Source organism: Mesoplodon bidens (genome assembly GCF_964165515.1).
Source record: "Mesoplodon bidens genome assembly, contig: HAP1_SCAFFOLD_72, whole genome shotgun sequence".
Classification (NCBI taxonomy): Eukaryota; Metazoa; Chordata; class Mammalia; order Artiodactyla; family Ziphiidae; genus Mesoplodon; species Mesoplodon bidens.
In genome coordinates, this window is record NW_027671438.1 from 29,982 (window position 1) to 50,071 (window position 20,090).

Here is a 20,090-nt window from a genome sequence, read left to right on the forward strand (position 1 = left end):
CAATTTTGTTTCTTTTTATGGTTGAGTAATATTCCATTGTATATATGTGCCACATCTTCTTTATCCATTCATCCGATGATGGACACTTACGTTGCTTCCATGTCCTGGCCATTGTAAATAGAGCTGCAGTGAACATTTTGGTACATGACTCTTTTTGAATTATGGTTTTCTCAGGGTATAGGCCCAGTACTGGGATTGCGGGGTCGTATGGTAGTTCTATTTTTAGTTTTTCAAGGAACCTCCATACAGTTCTCCATGGTGGCTGTATCAATTTACATCCCCACCAACAGTGCAATAGGGTTCCCTTTTCTCCACACCCTCTCCAGCATTTACATGGTACTGGCACAAAAACAGATATATAGATCAATGGAACAGGATAGAAAGCCCAGAGATAACCCCACACACATATGGTCACCTTATCTTTGATAAAGGAGGCAAGAATATACAGTGGAGAAAAGACAGCCTCTTCAATAAGTGGTGCTGGGAAAACTGGACAGGTACATGTAAAAGTATGAAATTAGAACACTCCCTGACACCATACACAAAAATAAACTCAAAATGGATTAAAGTCCTAAATGTAAAGCCAGACACTATCAAACTCCTAGAGGAAAACATATGCAGAACACTCTATGACATAAATCACAGCAAGATCCTTTCGGACCCACCTCCTAGAGAAATAAAAACAAAAATAAACAAATGCGACCTAATGAAACTTAAAAGCTTTTGCACAGCAAAGGAAACCATAAACAAGACGAAAAGACAACCCTCAGAATGGGAGAAAATATTTGCAAATGAAGCAACTGACAAAGGATTTATCTCCCAAATTTAGAAGCAGCTCATGCAGCTCAATATCAAAGAAACAAACAACCCAATCTAAAAATGGGCAAAAGACCTAAATGGACATTTCTCCAAAGAAGATATACAGATTGCCAGCAAACACATGAAAGGATGCTCAACATCACTAATCATTAGAGAAATTCAAATCAAAACTACATTGAGGTATCACCTCACACCGGTCAGAATGGCCATCATCAGAAAATCTCCAACAAGATTTATATGGGTGAACCAGTTGTGGTCTATCCATACAATGTCATATCATACAGCAGTAGAAGGATAGAATTATGAGGAATGCAACAAGGATGAATCTCAGAAACACTATGCTGAGAAAAAAGCTAGACACACAAGAGTATGTACTTTATGTTTCTGTTTATATGACTTTCTAGAAAAGGAAAAATGAATCTATGGCGACAGAAAACATATCAGCAGTTGCCTGTATCAAATATGGAGTAGAGAGTGACTGCAAAGAGGAAAGGGAAAACTGCAAAGGGGGGTAATAGGAAAATTGTCTACCTTGATGGAAACAGAGTTACAAAATATTTACATTTGTCAAAATTCATTAAAGTGGACATTCAAGTTAGTATATTTTTTATATTATACCACAATATATTTCTTTTAATAAAATCATTATGAAGAGTAGGTAAGTGGGCAAAGGACCTGAACGCCAGCTTTAGCTATGTTAGAGCTGTCAAATCAAAAAAAGATCAAGTTGCCCCTAATTTAAAAACCAAGAAAATGCATAGAAGTTGAGGAAGAGAGATTTTAACTTATTTTAAGAGTGAGTTTTCTAACAATTCGAGCTTCCTAAAAATGAAACAAACTGATTTTGAGTTGGCAATTTCTTTCTCAGTGAGGACATTCAAGTACAAGATGACGATCATTTTTCAGGTATGTTGTAGAAGTGCCTTAGAGATTGAAATTTGCATTAACCAATATTTAAGATGATTCAATAACATCAGAAAATATGCTATATTTTTATATGCTCTTTTATGGTAGAGTTCTGTCTATAATGTTTTCTAAAATATCCTTTGAATTAATATTTCAATAGTAGTCTCCAGTGCTGCAAATGTAGGCCAGAAAGTTAGATCTGTGCACAGTCTATTTTTTAAGAAGCTTGTAATCTGGAAGAGAAGATAGACAAAAACGTTGTAGCAAAATGCAGTAAGTTTCATAATAGAGATATCCTCATGCTCTTATATGACATGGAAGCAGTGTCACATTCTTAATATGTCATTTTTCTGAAATACTTCAGTATTAATTTCTAACAATGATAGTAATTAATTAAGGCATAAATTATTTACGGAGAGATACTAGTTATTCCTAAAATATTTGGAGATTGTTTTAACATGAAGGTATTTCTTAGAATACCTCCAGTAAAGTTCCAAAACGTGTCTTTCAAAGCCTAAATGTGTTTGTACGATCCTGAAAACCTCAAGGAAAAATGTGAATGTTGCCGATTATCCACCATTTAAAGTTTTCTAGGCTTTGGCATTTTTCTGTAAGTATAAATAATTGACTATGAACTATGCAGAGAGTTGTTTTACCTGAATTTCTTTGAGATCCATCAGATGTGGCCATTAAAATGAGCCAATCTCCTCCATTACAACTACTCACTGTGCAGGCTTCTAGTCAAGCATTGGTGGAGATAGCGCAGCTCAATTTAAATGTAAAATTCAAGGTAATGTAACTAAACAAGTTAGTCCTATCCTTTTCCCCTTACTTTCCCTTAGAGAGTTTCTGAAGTTAGGGATTTGTAAAATGAAAGTATTAAACCAAATTTAATAGCAAAATGTCATTGATATCATGAGTGAAACCAAGCCCAGTTTCCATTTACCCCAAAGTATAAATTGCCTATCTGAGAAGCAGTTCAAATTTAAGTCATGTCAGATTGGTGGTCTTTCTGAGTTTCAGTTTGGAACTCTTATTTGAAGTCATTGTTTCATTCAAGAGCATCTCAATATCAATAGCAGGTTTTCTACTTCAGCAAAAGCCTTGATGTACATCAGTGCCATTGGGTCCAGAGGATAGCCTCTTTGTACGTTTTTTTCTCCCAGTCTCACTGCAATGTTAAAGTCACTGATATCACAGAGCACATTTCTAATCCTAACTATATGCCCTAATTTGGGCAGAAATCCACTCCTCCACTTTTATGCAATGTATTAACAACCAGAAATTTAATTGTATTTGTTGAGACTGTAATATCAACGTGAAGCATTCCTTTTTTGAAGCTCAAATTCTTAACACTTGCTTTCCCCTTTGCAAGAAATACTTACTCCTTTACTCCCTTGTCCCCTTAGGCTACCTACGTCATAGTTCAGTTAAGAAGACATTTCACAAGGGATGCCTTTCCTCATCCTTCCAGGTGAGAAAGGCTCCCTGTTCCATGGCTCACAGTACCCTGTCTATATTTACTACAATTAGTAATTCTTCTTTAGACTGCAGGCTCTAAGAAATATGGACAATGCTTGCTTTTCCACACCTTGTATTACCAGCACCTAATGCAGTGCCTGGGACCTAGTAGAAGTTCTATAAATATGTAATGATTGCTGAATGAATGAATGAATGAATGTGTTAGTAACAAGATAAATGCATAAATCGTATTTGTAAAGCACAATACAAAGTAATTTCATGAATATTCACCCACTTATTTGTACCTTTATACCCTTCTCTTCATTTATATATCTTAGAATTACTTTTATCAGCAGGGATACAGGATTTAATGATGAAATTTTGAGGAAATGTATTAGAAATATTTGTGAGTGAGTAAGCACTATGCCATGGTGAGAGAGAGAAAAAAGTAAAAGCTATTGCTATATTCTTGACTCAAGTCATACTCAATATTATTTGTTACATATTATATTACACACACAAATGCATTCTCACTGGCATGGTATCACCTACATTATTATAATTTCCATTTCCTTCCCAATCCCTCTAAAGCCCATACCTGACCCTTAGACTTATTAAATTGCATTGTTTTAAACCACTTCTCCAATTTGTCAAGGTCATATTACGGTCATGTTGAATTTTGATCTTGACAAAGTATTAATCAGTCTTATCAACTAAAGAGAACTGTAAATGACTAAATCCACATGCTTTTCTATCATCCTAGACTTGATGAAAATATTAAATAGCCTCTGGCCCAGGATTGACCTCTACATATAAAAATTCTGTCCACTTTGGTTGAGGAGGAACTATAAATGAGTTTCATTGTTCTACCTACTTTGTTTCCAATAAATAGGTCTCTGGTGCTGATCTATTTTTATAAATTTGTGAATGAATTCCATTTGTAATATTTTTATAATATTAATATTTAATGTCTGATTTCAAGTCGTGGATGAAAAAATGCTAACATCAATGAAAACTACCACTTGCCCAAATAGATTAATAATAGTAAGAACAAGTAAAGTAGATTTAAAACCTACTGTCATCTTTATTTACTTTCCTGAATTGTTCCCACTGTGCCACCTTCCTTACTTTCTGAATATGACAGGTTCATGCATGACGTCCTCCTCTAGATGCTGTGCCATTAAGAAATCTCCCTGATTATAATAGGTGATCATCTATGATGGATAATAAATATGCTTGTGCATTTTCAATCACAAATCCACGTCTTGCACACTGAAATGATTTTACTTGTTGCTTGATCACGGGGACTTCTTCCTCTGAATAAATAAGACTTGACTTTGCCTCTTTATGCAGTCATCTGTTCACAGTTCTGCCTCTCTCCAGTAGACTGTGTCTCCTTAAAGACAAATGAATATTCATTCATCTTTGATCCCCTTTGCTTAGCATGCATAGTAATTGTTCAACAAATATTTGTTTAATAAGTTAAACACCAATATGCTGTGAAGTAGGAAAATCTGGAGATGAGTGGTCAAGATGGGGGGTGTGATTAAAGGACCCCTCTGAATTCTAAGAACAACATACTTAGGAGGGAATGCATGAATAATCAACGGGGCTGACTACTTGACAACTAGTATGTATTCAACTTTCAAATTCTATATTATAAGCATCCCTGAGTGTAATTTGAAATGGATAGACAGGAATTTTTATTTTATTTTTTCTAATGAGGAAGCAGTGTAGGTCTCTATTCTCATGGCCTCTGTTGCTTCCTATGAATATTTCTCCAATATCTTGACATAATCATTTTCAGGAAGCCAAGAGAGTCCAAAAGAAAATGACAAACAACAGAAATTGCTTTCATTTTCTAGTGTTTGGAAAAACATAAAAATAGGTTTAAGTTTTTCAAACATACTTAGATTTCATGAGATTTTACTTGGTTTATAATCAATATGATAAGATGCATATATATGTGTATAGAATCATCATTCATTTTAAATTGGAAATAATGTGTATCCCCATGGCTGATCTGCAAACTGTCCATAATAAGAACCAAGCTTATGTCCTCCTAAGTCTTTTGTAGCCCCATTTTAACACATTTTCTGAAAGTTATTTCACTTCAACCACTCTAGATACTTTCTAAAACAACAATAGATGACTTTTTAAAATTTTCCTTTCAAAATGAAAATATTAAAATATGCTACAACTTGGTGCAATAATGGAAGCTACAACTTACCATGTAAGTTTGTTTGTAATTGAGCAAAATATGTTCCAATAATTTTTGCATTGTATTTGCCTTTCTCTCTGAAATTACTAACCCTTTTTCTTTCACTATGGAATGTGAATTTTGATTTCTCATCTTCAAATTTGCCTTTAAATACATTTCTACCCTTATTTTTCTTCCATCTGGAAGCTAAGTTTTCAAGAGAAAATTTGTTGCCACAAATATTGAATGTCTTCATATTAGGAATAATTCTAATGCAACTACTTTGTACTTGGAAATGTGCCACTGTGTTTAGGAAGGCTAAACACATACTTTTGGGTAAGTTCAAAAAAGATTACTCCAATGATTCAACCAAGTATATTTCAAGCATATTGATAAGAAATTTCAAACTAATTGTGTGTGATAGCCATCAATTAAAGACGTAAAATGAATGCCTGCTATTTTAAAACATAGTTAAGCCAAGGAAAAGCTGTGCATAACTAGCATGTTATGTAAAGATAATTGGCTCACTAACTAAATTCTAACAGCCCATTCACATTTCTAGATTTTAATTGAAGAATGGATGGAAATAGTAAGGTGAGCTCATTGCCCAATACACATAATAAGCATGTGACAATTTTAATTTCTGCAGAGATGCCCATATTGTGTGAAATCTTATTAATATTGTGATGGAATACAGTGACTCATGCTGTGAAAGAAGCACACATTTGTTGTACGTGTGTTCACACACACACACACAAACACACAGATACACACACATTTCTTTTCTCTCCTCTCTATTCTCATTTCAGTCCCATTTTTCCTCTTCTTAGATAACTGGTATCATGAATTGAATATAAATACTTTGAATCCATGCTTGAACTTTTTACTATATGCAAATGAATCCATGAAAAACACATGATTGCTTTGAGTTTTAAAAATTTGTATACATGTCATCATGCCAAATATGTAATCTTAAAAATCATTTATCATGTATATAATTAATTACTTTGAGTGAAGTATTGCATTGCATCTTAAAAATAGTTTATATATGTCTTTTGTAAGCAGCATAAACTGGAATTTTTAAATTTATTTTTATTGTCTCTGTGATCAAATGTATTGTGATTATTGATCTATTTCTCCTTTATTTTTCCATGTTTCATCCCTCCCGGTACTAACTTCGTTTAAACACATTTTTCATTCTCTTTTTATGGTCTACCTTTTTATGAATCATATATGAAGTCTTCATTATTAGTGTTTTCTGAAAAATTTGACATATATTTCTAACTTGAAAAAGTCTAAAACTAATTATCTCATCTTCCTCCTAAGCAGTTCATGGACCCCTCAAATTTTAAATCTGATCTCCAGTATTTCAGTATATTATCTAGTGTTTTAGTTTTACTTTGTACATACCCCCACTGGCTATTATTTTTTACACTCAACCGTTATTCAGATTCATTCCAACATTACAAATTTCTTTGCTGGTCACTGTTCAGTGCACCTTCCTACTTCTTTTTATTATGCTTATTTTCTTTCTTACTGAAGAACATTCTTTGTACAATGGTCTCCAATCTTGCCTAAAACACATGAGAATTATGTGAGAACTTTTTAAAGCTCCCATTATTGAAACACCGCCTAGATCACTGGTTAAAAAAAAAAAAATCTCCAAGTATTGGCTTCAGGCATCAGAATATTTTTTAATGCCTTCAGACAATTCCAATAGCTGCTGCTACTGCTTTAGTCATTTTGTTGTTGTTGTTGTTACAGTTTGTGGGTGGTAATTCCTCTTTGTCTATGAATGAAAATTTCTTTACTTCTTGTTCTTGAGTAGTTTTTTAAAATGAGGTGTAGAATTTTAATTTGGACAGCTATATGTGCTCAGTACTTTGAAGATATTATTCTATTGTTTTCCAGCATCTACCTGTTTTCTGATAAGACAACAGCATCTACCTGTTTTCTGATAAGACAACAGATATTTAAAGCCAGCCCTCAAAAACAAGGCTTATTATTTCCAGGGCCCCCTTGAATTTCTTGGTTTCAACTCCTCCTCACTATTCTAATGTTGAATTTGTTTTTTCTCCTTAAATCCTGAGACTGGGGATCCCCCCCCCATTTTTTGTAAGCTTGTTCATTTTCTTTTTATGTGTTGCTACATGTAAAAGCAACATATAAAAGAAAACACAAGTATAACAAACTGTGTGTTCAGATTGCAAGAAAGGATTCTCAATATCAGTTCAGCCTATCCTATTGACTGAAAGCATTTACCTTGTTTCTTTTACAACTAACTTGAATATTATGAGTCTTACATCTAATATACAGTACTCTTCACCCTTCTTGGAACGTCTATGCTCAATAAGGACATTAGCTGATTTGTCACTAATATTGCTTTCCCTACATGTGAGTGCATTCAGAGTTCTATCCTGTCCCATATACATAGCATAATCTTATAGTTTGTATCTAACTGGCATCAGTTTTCCTTTTTATTTTTCGATTTACTTTTAAGGTTTACTTTTAGCAGGACTGTACTGAAACACTCTTACACCTTAATAGATCTAATTGTCTGGACTTAAAATAATAGATTTCTCTATCACAGGGGCATTTGTCTGTACAGATACTGATTTCTGTTCTCTGCACATGTTTTCATGTTATATGCCCAGTGTAATATGAAGCGAGTTAATTTATTGTGTTGCATATAGTAAAGAATCCAGCAGAATAATGTTATTTAGGTTTTTTTTTTCATTATTTCTATGAATAACAACAACATCAACAATAATAGTAATAGAAAAGATAACTTCTACCTATAGCAAGTCTCAGTTTTTTCTTAAATGCAGTAGAAGGCCCTTCACACTCTATTTGTCAGCTTGGCTTCAGGTTTTCATATTGTTGGCTAGAAGACAGATAAAGGGGATTATGGACAGAACTGAGCCTGGTTTCTGCTAATCTCCAACTTGAATTCTTTCAAGGGTTGCAAAATATGATTCAAGTATTTCACAGGCCTTTATAACCTTTGTCATCTGTCTGGTATATGTGCCATCATGGGTGGATTTGGAACTGACATTTTATATCTCTGATCTCAACTGTATAAATATTTGTTTAGACTGACTATCAACATAGAACACAGACATTCTCTTCTGATGTATGGATGATAGAATAGTCCTTAACTGGGCCCCTAAGGATGGGGCAGGCACAAACTAACAGAGGGCAATGAGGCAAATTTTCAATGAACTCAGATTTTATATTTTCCTTTAGGTAAAAGAGTGGTTGCTTCTATACCAAAAAACTGTTTCTTATAATTTGGGTTACATTAAAAATATCTCAAATATACAACCATTTATCTGAATCTATAATAATGACTTGGTTTTCTCAAATACATTATATATGGAGTCCTTTAGACTGGAATTAAATTAATCATGGTTGTCATTTTTTTTTTTTCTATAGACTTCCCAGCTATTTTCCCCTAGGAAAACTCTCTTAAATAATCAAGAGAAATATTTTAGGCAACATTATGTAAATCATCACCCTTATTAGATGAATTAATATTCTTGAAGTTATAGCTCATTTCATGGAAATCAGATTAACCTGATGTTATGGGCATTGTCATTTATCAGTAAGTTATTTGTTAATATGCTCAGTATGTGACATAAAATATGTAACTTTAATAAGAGAATGGATCACCTCAAATAATTTAGCAAATCTTGAAAATGATAAGGATTAAAATTGTGGATGTATAAAGGACACAGAAGCTTGGAGAACTTTAAAACCATCTATTCCTCTCCTGTTTCCCTCACACAAGGAAATGAAGGCTGACACTTTAGCATGGTTTGGAAATCCTTCTAAAAATTATCTGACTTTCTCTTAGAATTAACAAGTAATTTAAAGTTTTAAGAACTGCAGAACTGATCACATGAATTACCATAATTTAGTCAAGAATTTTTTTGAATATCCACCTTTTGACAAACATTGTACATATATATATACCAGGTTGTAGAGATGAATAAAATCATCCTTAGTCTCAAATAACTGAAAGAAAAATCCCCCAATATTAGTGAATACTGAGGAATTAAGGATGATGCTATGAGAAAATTTTTATAATGTGAAATTTATTAAGTTAAATAAAATATTGTGCTTTTGAGATTAGAATGACTTGGTTTTGTTCTAATGATACTGATGATAGACAGTGGTTGTATTTTGCAGAAGTTTTATGGGAGCAAAATAAAAACTTGATAATGTGATATAAATTTGGTCCCCCAAGGCGATTTTTATTGTTATTTCTATTGGTGTTGTTAATGAGAGAAATTTCTGTGAGCTATTAGAAAAAAAATGTGGATATCAATATCTAATCAAAAAGAAGGACAAAATAATGGATAATTAGAGAATATATATAACCAGTAAGTTAAAAATATACTCACATGCTAAGGAAGCACAGTGGTGGAAGTTTTGCTCATCATAAAGCTTTAACAGTGAGTAGAAGGTATCTTGGTGTCTTGGGTGTGGGAAGATATGCTAACAACCAGTGATAGATCCGTTGTAAAATTTGGAACTGTTCCTTTGGTATTAAATTTCACTTAAGACCTGTGCTTCTGGACAGGATGGAGTAATAGGAACTGGATTTACTCTCCTGGCTTAAACTGCTAAAAGTAAAAAAATATATATATATTAAAAAATACTTTTAGACATTGAACAACAAACAGCACAAGACAACGGTTGTATAAAGCTGTTAATTATAATGATAACCCATAAAAACCAGTGGCATAATGTTTTGTGTAATACAGTTAAATGTTGGTGTTTGAACAAGTCCCTGGTCACCTGTGAAAAATAAAGGTGGATTCTCTTTTCATATTTATTAACAAAATGAATTTCATAGGGATGCAGTATTTAAATATGTTAAAATACTACAATTACTAGAAGAAAACTTTTTTGTTTTATTTAATAAAAGTTAATTTTTAAAATTTTTTATATTTTTATGTGTTGCATTTATTGCTTTAAGATTATACAAATATGTTTTGATATAATTTAATACATGCAGCATCAACTAGAGTATTCAGTACACAGAGTATTCAACGGGTATAGGCTTAGTAGTGGGACCAAATTAGCCCTAGACTAAATTGTTTCACTTGCAGCCTAATAAGGCTTACAAGGAAGCCTCAAAATGATCAAACTATTTCTTAACTACCTCTTTGAGCAAAGTTACAAATATTTACAAAAATACAAATACGCCCTGCAACCAGTAAAGTAAAATTCACAATATCTGACATGCAATCTAGAATTACTAGGGATGCAAAGACGAAGGAAAATATAACCCATAACAAGGAGAAAAATTAATTAATGAAAACAGACTGAAAAATGGTACAATCAGTAAACAAAGACATTCAAACAGTTATTATAACTAATTTTCATAGGTTCAAAAAGCTTAAAGGAAAGCGTCAACATCTTAAATAGACATACAGAGGATATAAAAATAACCCAAATTGAGTTCCTAGAGATGAAAAATATAGTTTCTGAGATGAAAAATAAACTGGATGGGATTAAAAGAGATGAGGCAATGAAGAAGCAAAGATTGACCTCCCTGCAAAAGCAAAAGTTTGTTATTATAATCTGTCCCACTGAGTAGTCCAAATATAAAGTCTGAAATGCAAAATGCCAGCTTGGTCATCTTTTTCCATTTCAAGTTTGCTTTACCCTTTCTGGTTTGTGCTTCCAAAAATAATTAAAGTATAAAATTATGAAAATTGTATTCAATGGTATTAAAATTAAGCATCTATCCATTTTATGGATTGCCCTGCAAAATGCAAATATCTAAAATCTAAATATTATGTGTATATAAACATATATGTATACGTACATATATGGATATATATCTCACTAGCAGAATGAAAAGAAAATATGAAAGTACAACACAAGTTGTGGAGGAATATAGTAAAGGAAAGTAAAATGATAGTATTTTTGTTTTTAGATATAGTTGCCCTACGCAGTGGAAAAAGGATATACGGATTAGCATATTTTATTTTCTGAGAAGCATGAATCAATTTAAAAGATGAATGGGCAGATGAATTTAAAGAATCATTAATTTAAATACATAATCAGTCTTCAATTTTTTTGTTACTGACAACATCCCCTTTAAGATTTTCAAAATGCTGAAAGGTGGGATTCCAAGATTTTTAGTTGCTATAGAAGCAATTATTAGCAAATCCTTTCCTCTAATCTCATTACAGAAAATAGTGCCCTTTGTGCCCAGAGAACTCCCATTAGAACAGATAGCTAGTGGGAAGCAGCCACATAGCACAGGGAGATCAGCTGGGTGCTTTGTGACCGCCTAGAGGGGTGGGATAGGGAGGGTGGGAGGGAGGGAGACGCAAGAGGGAAGTGATATGGGAACATGTGTATATGTATAACTGATTCACTTTGTTATAAAGCAGAAACTAACACACCATTGTAAAGCAAGTATACTCCAATAAAGATGTTAAAAAAAAAAAAAGGAACTGCATTTCGGAGCAGCTCAGAACATAGTGTGTACCACTCTGGAGCTATCCTACATTTCCTGTGTCTGATTAAATATTGTGTATATATGCTATGTATTTATATCTCCATCTAAATATACGTCTGTATCTCCTAAAATACTCTCTCACATATAATGAAGTCACAGTTTCCAGATAGTTGTTCTGGTAGTCATTAGACAAAATATAGTCTCATTTATTTAAAAAATGTGAAATGAGAGAAATGTATGAAAAACTTGATCCATCTTCTGACTGAATTTGTGGTATTGGTACCTTCAGAAGAGGAAATAATTAATTTATTGTAAATTATTTTATTCCTCATTTATTAGAGAGGAAATTTATAAACTGAAACTGTTAGGGCTTAAAGGGTTTTTTTCCAGAAGATAATATCTGTGGTTCTCACCTTACACTGAGCAGTATATCGCTAGTAAACAATCAGACAAATAGGTACATTATTAAGTTATTTTATTTTCACCTGGCTTTTTAATACTATCATCTGATATACATCATATTAATTGACACTGCAATTTCTTCCTTGATTTGTATATTTTTTTCTACAAACACTTTGCATTCCAACTTCCACGTATCTGATTTACTCATCCCTGTGATGGTCTTCATCTTCAGACATCTTGCTGTCTGGGCTGTTCAACCCTGTGACAGTAAAAGCACACTCACTAGGGACTAGGAGTTTGAGAAGGACTTAGAAAATTGTTTGGAACCTGAAAACAATGGCTCCAGAATATGAAAACAAATCTGCAAAATGGAGATCAAAACTTGTGTAATTAATATTTTCAACTAATATTACTACAACAGCAATGTTACTCAGCTTTCATATAGTTATCTATAAATTATATTGGATATGTGACTTGGGCACATTTTAATGCATTTGATAACATTTAGGGTAAAGCTTCTAAAAGGGCAATTGCCTAGGACTGAGGAAGGTTTAAAAATGGCCCTGCACAGAATGAACTAGAAGTGACTTCAATGGGAGGCTGAGGCAGAGATGCTGGACCCGGAGAGTGACAGAGCAGGCGTACATTGGAGACAGCTTTCCTATATAGGAGAGCCAAGAATGTGTTACTTATTGAGGGGGGAGCATGAAGGTAGTGGACCCTATAATGAGAATCCTAGGATTGCTCCTAGATTTCTAACTTGGATAAATGACAGGACGGTACTCTTTGGTGAATACTAAAGGAACAGCAACAGCAGCAAAAGTCTAAGAATGGAACTTTAACATATCACAATGCCACCTTTAAAGTAAATTTGGCATTCTTCCCTTTTTGAATGAATGAAAATACATTAATTAAAGACATACACGGGCTTCCCTGGTGGCGCAGTGGTTGAGAGTCCGCCTGCCGATGCAAGGGACACGGGTTCGTGCCCCGGTTTGGGAAGATCTGGGTCCGTGCGCCATGGCCGCTGAGCCTGCGCATCCGGAGCCTGTGCTCCGCAACGGGAGAGGCCACAGCAGTGAGAAGCCCGCGTACCACACACACACACAAAAAAGACATACACATTCACACACCTGCTAATATCTGCTCTTCTGCAATCGTGTTTTCTGTATAGTGTCTAAATATCTCTTCCAGTTGAAGTAGTGCTTAAACACTTCAATATGCCTCTTTTCAGCCAAAAAGAAAAACTGTCTATGACTGTTTCAACATATTTTAAATATATGTATAATCATTGCCAACTTGTCTGCTTTGCAGATTCTAGTTTCCTATACAATATTTAATATCTCCCTTTATTGAAAATGTCATTGCTCAGTATTATGATTGTTTTTCATTTTGATTATATGTCTGAATATTAGAATTATTGATTAATCTCTTTATTAATGGAATAATCTCAGCACAATGTTCAATACACTTCTTCTCTACCATTATTATATGTTATTTTAAAGATTTTCCATACAGTTACTTTAAATGGGATTTTCAGATTTTTCAGGCTTTTTGAAGTCAGTAGGATAGGCTCCAGTGAGTAAAAGAAATGCTGAAGAACAACAATATGAATTAAACAAATTTAAGTAGTTAAGAAAGCACTAATCTAGTCATTGAGAAATGTATACTAATATTTACATAGTATGTATATATAAATCAATAGTTTCTAAATGAGATAATCTACTGAACAAAATATCTTAAAATATGAATGAAAAGATGTTGTAAAATCTCTATATGATTAAAGTACAAAAATTTTTATAAGCTTGGAAGATAAATAATAAGTGCATTTTTGTCTGGGAGACAAGTTGTTATCTGGGAAACCTCAAGACATTTTGTAGATCATTGAAATCACTTTACTATCAATCTTGAGCATTTCTCCTATCAACTCTATAATTAGTATTGGAAATTACCATGATGACTCTATTTCACTATCAGGAACATTGAAGAAACTATTTCAAGTGCTAAACATTGGTTTTAACAAATAAAAAACAATTCATCTGAAGAAGATGTTACAATGAGCTGAGGAATTAAAAGATCTCAAAGTAGAGAAATTTCACTGACTGCAGTATAAACAACTTGAGGGTAGAGAGTGTCTGTTTTTCCTGTTTGCCCTCCAAATTTGGGAACAGTTTTATATGCACGGTGCAGGGTAATAAGCAAATGTTTAACAAATGAAAAGTACTGAATTCATTACCTTGTGGTACAAATTAGGATTTCTTTTGTACTGTAACTAGAAGATTTTAACTTCAGCATTATGAATTATGAATGTCTTTATCTGATTCCCAGTTCTGTGTCAACCAAACTTATTTGAGTGATAATTAGAGGACTTCATGTTTATCCTATCTTCTAGGATTTCACTTTTGCATATCTGTTAATTCATAATTTTGACATTTTTATAGCACAACCAAAGACTATAAAAACACATAGAGCAAGCACTTGCCAAAGAACTCTAAATAAAACACATCTCAGATATGAAATTAGATCCATGCTTGGTTCTACTTCTAAGTGCTTCATCTAAAGAGAGACGTGCAACACTGCTGCATGAATTAATCACCTAGGGTGACTTTTAAACCTACCAACAGCTGGCCCCTCTATCATATCTGATTTTATTCAATAGTCTAAGTGATAATAATTTTTGGATCAAGAACTTTATTTTACTGGTTGTAAAGGTGGGCACATGCACACGCACACAATCCCCAGTGCTTTTAAAAATTGTGGGACAGAATTAATCATAACTATTGAGTTTAAATGCCATTTATCAACTTATTAAAGTGCAAGCATGCAGGGAAAATAAGCTAAAGACAAGACTTTCGTTTTTCAATTTATTTTTTAAAAGTCTTGTAGAAATCTTTATGAAATTAACACAAAATGGTGGTACCAAAAATCTTTTTGCTTTGTTTATTCCCTAGTCTGTGGCAATGTAAAGAGTGGAAGTTAACCCGGAATTTAAGTTAAGGAAAGCTATATTGTATTAAGTTTAGCCAAAATTCTCTAACTTGCCATATTTTTTCAAATAAATAAACTTTCTATTCTCTTCCCTCTCTCCTCATCTCCCTTAAGGTATGTCAACTCTAACCCCGCCCCCCCATACACACACCTTGTTGCCTCTGATATTATCTCCTCTACTAGAGGCGCTTTTGTACTTATTGCTACACGATAGTTCAACAATAAAATGTGATAAATGCAGGCAAAGGTGTTTCAAGAAAGAAGGTAAATGTCCTTACACGTTTTCAACATAGAAACAAAAAGTTTACAAAACAGCAAAATTAAAAAAAAATAGTTATAGATAAAGTTTGCAGATAATGTTGTCATCCCTCTTAAAAGAAGAGGGATAAGGCACAGAAGAAATGTAGTGTTGAGGACAATGAAAATCAGCAGTTATTGAAATCTATTTATGCTGCATTCAATGGATTTAGAAGACAGAGGCTTGAGTGCTGTCGTTATTACTTGTTTGCCATTTGATGGTGGGCAAAATATTTAATTTCATTGGGTTTCTCTTTCTATGCCTCTAAAATGTGGATTCCCAGGCTAAGAAAATATTTCAAATCTTTTCTAGGTCTAAAAGTCACAGACCTTAGTGTACCCTTTCTAAAGGCCACATTTTCACAAAAGATAGCATTCTTGTAAAACACCTTTATAGAAAGAAAAAGCTATAGTTAGAAAGCCCACTCAGTGTCCAGGGTTTTCTGAAGTCGTACTGCTGTTTGTAACCAGGTGTAGGCCAGTAGGACAACACATTTGCTTTAATAACTGTCCAGATTTCTTGGAGTTAAAGATAAGTCTTTCATTATTCTAAGTGTTGACCTAAGAAATTATTGAAAATAAGAATTGTTCTAATTTACTTCTTGAATTGCCCTGTTCTTACATGGCCTGACACGAAAGGCGATTTAAAAGATTGCATTTAAGTTTGGACATATAGCCTTCATCCTGCTGTTTCATCACAGACCTCTTACAAGATAAACACGTGCAACCATTTTGAGTTTCTGAATGGGAGTGCTCCTTATAGTATTTTCCCCTTATAAATTTCTTGCCAACTTACTCCAATTTGAATGCAGGTAGAAATTTATAAATTTCTCCAAGAACTTATTTTTATTTTTATGAATCTTACTGATTTTGTGTTAATACTGAGGACTTTATCAAATTCATAGACATTTGATAGAATAAAAAGCAAAAGCATAATTCGGAAAAATCCAAAAACCTCAAATAGAAAATAAGATGCTATGTTGTTAGTAACAGAAATTAGCACAAATAGACTGAAAAACTGACCACCATTGTAAACTGAGCTTTTAACTATGGCAGTCGCCAGGAAAAGGAGGGTTACTCCTCTTTTTTTTGCCTTCTTTTAACAATCTCGAAAATTAAAGAAAGATTGAAATGACAATAAAAATAATTTATTTCCCAAACCATTTGAGAGTAGTTGCTAACACAATGCAATGTCTCCCCCAAATCCTCTAGTATTTCCTACAAACACATATCCAAATATAATCATGAAAATAAGGAAATTAACACTGACACATGACCACAGAGCTACTAATCCTCAGACCCCTTTCAAGTTTTGTCAATTATCCCCATCATGTCCTTCATAATAAAAGGATCAGCCCAGTGTCACATGTTGCATCTAGTTGTCCTGTCTCTTTAGTTTTTTAATCTGGAAAATTTTCTCAGGCTTCCCTTGAATCTCATGAACTAGAAAGTTTTAAAGAATATGGATCAGTTATTTTGTAGGATTTAGCTGTTTGTATTTGTCTCATGATTATTCAGGATATGTGTAGTTGGCAGGAATAACACAGTGGTGAAGCTCTGTTCTTCTCACTGCTTCCTATCAAACAATTTTGGCAAACTTTTAACCTGTAACCTTACTGGAATATCATGTGACTCATTTGATTAAGGTGTATCACCCAGTCTTCTCCATTGTAAAGTTATTTTTTTCTCCTTCATTATTAATAATTTTTGTGGTAAGGCACTTTGTAATTATGTAAATATCCTGTTCCTCATCAAACATAATTTACTCAATTTAATTATTTAAATCAGTATGAACTCATAGACTCCTATTTTATTCAATTGAGTATAATACATTTCTGCCATTATTTATTTTGAGGCTGAGATTGTTCAAGATTTGTCCAGTGGAAACCCCTTCAGTTTGGCTTCTATATCCTTTGATGTTTCCAATTATTCTGTGATAACTCCCTTCTTTTTTTTTTTAACATCTTTATTGGAGTATACTTCTTTTACAATGGTGTGTTAGTTTCTGCTTTATAACAAAGTGAATCAGTTATACATGTATCCTCATATCTCTTCCCTCTTGCATCGCTCTCCTTCCCACCATCCCAATCCCACCCCTCTAGGTCACAAAGCACCAAACTGATCTTCCTGTGCTATGCGGCTGCTTCCCACTAGCTATCTATTTAACGTTTGGTAGTGTATATATGTCCATGTCACTCTCTCACTTTGTCACAGCTTACCCTTCCCCCTCCCCATATCCTTAAGTCCATTCTCTAGTAGGTCTGTGTCTTTATTCCCGTCTTACCCCTAGGTTCTTCATGACATTTTTTTTTTTTTTTAGATTCCATATATATGTGTTAGCATACGGTATTTGTCTTTCTCTTTCTGACTTACTTCACTCTGTATGACAGACTCTAGGTCCATCCACCTCACTACAAATAACTCAATTTCGCTTCTTTTTATGGCTGATCCCTTACTTCTTGAAACAATAATATGTTCTAGGGTCATCTTATATTTTCCCTGTAGCGGTTCTAGAATCAGCCATTTCTCCAAAGACCTTTAGTTCCTTCAGTTGGAGAGCTGTATTTAGAAACCAAGATCTGGACACTAGGTGTATTCATTGCTCTTGGGAAGCAGTGGTCCCAGGTACTCTCAATAGGCAGAGCTAGGGGATTTATGTACATATATACATACACACATATGAAAACACATATTCATAACCATTTACACATATTCACAAACACATTCATAAACATATGCATACATATAGTCTATGTTTTTTCTATAATGTCTCTATATTGAAAATCATGTGTTCACATTAACATCCTCCATTCCCTTTCAACACCCTTTCATTCTAGTTTTTGCCCTTTTCATATTTTAACTCCCTCCACAGATATTAAAATAACACTGATTACCATATTCTTAATATCCTTAATTATTTGATCAATCTTCCTGTATTTAAGTAAATTCTTGTAGCTGCCACTTTCCCATCCACACATTTTCTCCACCTGGCACGGGTTAGGACAATCTGTACACAGTGGTTGCCAAGGCCACTTCCTCATGTGGATGCCCTTTCACACGAATCAGACTTCAGCAGTCAACTCCAGGCTCCCTTATGCAGACATCCTCTCCCCTTTCTCAGACTCTGAGACCCAATGCCAAGTCATTTGGTTCCTTGAATGCCCACCTCCCCCATGCTGACAAAGGGTTATTTTACCTCACTTAATGGACTAATTTGTTCAAGAAGGGAAGGGATCACAACACTATAAAGCAGTTATACTCCAATAAAGATATAAAAAAAAAAGGGAAGGGACAAGGAAGGGGATGAAGAAAGGGAGGTGGACAGGGATGAACAGGTATCTTTCCTTTCTAAACAATATTTGAAGAGGCCCTTCATTTAGAAGTTGCAAAGACATTATGAAGTAGCAGCTGAAGAACTGAAACAATGACATATATTTACACATCTGTATCCCTACATCTATGACACACAATGTACACCTAATTTTATAGCAACCAAAATATAATTTAACAAAACTTATGATGCTTAGCCATACACTTTAATACTCAGCAACTTAAAAAAATGTGCAGTGCCATTTGGCTGTTAACTATCATCCATTTATATGAATGGATGTGTAAAACTCCTAGCCAAGAGTGCTTGGGATAGCGTCTCTACTGATCCTTACTGGATCCTCTTCTTCTTTTGTCACTCTTTTCAGTCATTTGTTGATTCTCGATTGTATCTCATTGGTGACTTGCATGACCACTGGTAATCATATCTGGGCAAATACCCCAGCTTGGTGTCTCTCAAAGGGCTGACTGAAAACCACCTGCAACAGAATCAACTGTGGTACTAGATAAAATTCAGGTCCACAGGCCCTGTTCTGATTTCCTGCCCAGAAGCTCTTTAGAGAGTAATGAGTATTTGGAAAATACCTTAGCTAATTCTCACACATTAACACTGAAACCATGGTGGAGTTTGCATGTCTACAATTCCTCAAAGTTCACGGTTTAAAACACATAGGTCTCACCAACTACAGTTCTTTTATTTTAGCTTCATCAATTCACATTTGTTATTTAACCAACTTGGAAATTGCCAGATGTGTGAATAGCCGCCAAAGTAAAATGTATCTATCTTTTGCAAAAATGTCTTCTACCAAATGTCTCTACAAAATGAAATGTAAATACCTTCTAAGATCTTGCTTGGAGGAATCTTACAGATTTTTTAAACCTTCCAGGTTTTAGGGAATAGCAAGTGCAAAGGCCCTGATGTTGGGAAAGCCACTGCAGAAAGAAAATCTGGATGTGTGTGTGAGAGAATAGTAGTAGTAAACGAGCTTGGAGAGTAAGGCAGAAGAAATACTGAATAAAGCATGTGGGACAGGTAAAAAGTTTAATTTTTATTCTAAAGTGATGGGAACAGGTTTTGGGAAATAATGTGATATGATTCATGTTTTTTTTTGTGATTATTCTGGCTATTGTATTGGTTATAGACTATAAGGATTGGGGCAAGAGGGGAGGAAGCAAGGAGGTTGTGGAAGAGGCTGCCTATTGCATTAG

The 20,090-nt window shown here is 34.0% G+C and overlaps 1 long non-coding RNA gene across 4 annotated transcripts in view; it reads right to left on the minus strand.

The window, feature by feature from the left end:
* Positions 1-344: 344 nt before the first annotated feature.
* The window catches only part of LOC308611361, a 175,335-nt gene continuing 155,589 nt past the window's right edge, over positions 345-20,090 (minus strand). The window contains exons 4-7 of one of the 4 annotated variants that reach the window (XR_014014866.1): positions 9,793-10,014; positions 8,182-8,270; positions 4,315-4,582; positions 345-1,958 (exon numbers count right to left, since the gene is read on the minus strand). This is a non-coding gene — a long non-coding RNA (uncharacterized lncRNA). Of the gene's footprint in view, positions 1,959-4,314; positions 4,583-8,175; positions 8,271-9,792; positions 10,015-20,090 lie in introns of all 4 variants that reach the window. The other 3 variants (XR_014014867.1, XR_014014868.1, XR_014014869.1) reach the window with 3 other exon arrangements.